Raw genomic sequence first — 1,456 nt, 5'->3', positions numbered from 1 at the left:
TTTCCCCAGCCCCTTACCAGCCACTGAGATGTTTCATTGCTGCTATGATATGTTGCAAAGTTAAATCAAATGGGGCTTGGGGAGAGGGGGTGGGGTGGGAGATTCTAGTTCCAGAACTACCCAACTGAAAATTTCTAACTAGCTAAGGAAGTTAAAGGATTTCCTCATTCTGTGGTTTCAGCTGGAAAACCTCATTAGTGAATATATTTAATCTATGATAGTAAAGTGTAAATCCTACCTCGGGGGTGGGTGGGGGGGGTGTTCTAAATCTACCCTAACTCCCCAAAAATAAATGAAAATGTTTGAATTTTCCTATCTGCCAAGAAACTTTGTATTTGTCATGGTTTTTACAAAAAATATATACATTGAAGCATTACCACTTGGAAACCTTCCCAATTATATAATCTTGGGCTTCAGTCCTTTTAAAAGACTAGGCCAAATTAATCCCTGGTGTAAATCTACTGAATCCAATACATTTACACTGGTGATGAATCTGGCCTTTTCTGTGTTGCTGGAGCAGTTTGCTTAAATTACATCACAAGAAAAACACAGCTTTAAAAACAAATCAATTTCCATGCTCTGTTTCCTTATGGAACAGGGTATTGTTGTATAATATTCTAGTTTGTATCTCAAAAACTTCAAACCAGAGCTTAAATTCATTATAGTTCTGTTACTTCATGTATGTCACATAATTAATCTGTTGTCCTCTAGGTTATGTTCATTTGAGGGCTTTGTAATATATAATGCAATAGTAATCCTTAGTCCAGGGGTGGGCAAAATATGGCCTGTGGGCTGAATCCAGCTGGCCAGGCCATTCTATCCAGCCCATGGGGCCCATAAAAAATTTAGAAAATTTTTATCCATCTGTGGCTGCCTGTCTAAGGCACCAGCAGTGGGAGCACTCAGGAGGACCTGACAGGAGAAGCCGATGGCAGGACCCAGGGGCAACGGGACCCAGCAGCTGCAGCAGCAAAGCCCACCTGGTTCCTTCCCACCCCCAGCCCTCCAATTCCCAGTCCCCAGCTGGAAACCTCTGCCTAGCAGAGGCTTCTGGCCTAGTGACCTTGGGGCTGCAAATAGAACCCTGGAGTGCATCAGCCAATGTGTTGCAAACAGATCCAGAGAGGTGCTCCTCCCCCTCTATTTGCTGTTGGTGAGGCCACAGCTGGAGTACTGTGTCCAGTTCTAGGCACTGCACTTCAGGAATGGAAGTGGGACAGGAATGGGATGGCCGACGATCACCCCAGTTCTCAGGGCCGGACTGAGCTAGGCCGGGCTGGTTTCTGCTGCATCCTGCAGTTCCAGCCATGCAGCTGGGAACTGCATGGCACTGGAGCAGCAGGCAGGCAGGTGGGTGGACAGTTGGCGAGCAGTAGCTGTGGGCAAGGAGGGGAAATGGCAGTAGCAGCAGCAGCAGCAGGTGGGGGGGAGGGGAGAAGTCACAGTGTGCAGGTGC

This window comes from Alligator sinensis, unplaced genomic scaffold (genome assembly GCF_000455745.1).
Source record: "Alligator sinensis unplaced genomic scaffold, ASM45574v1 scaffold528_1, whole genome shotgun sequence".
NCBI lineage: Eukaryota > Metazoa > Chordata > Crocodylia > Alligatoridae > Alligator > Alligator sinensis.
The sequence above is the reverse complement of the archived record's forward strand: the minus strand, read 5'-3'. Positions refer to the sequence as shown.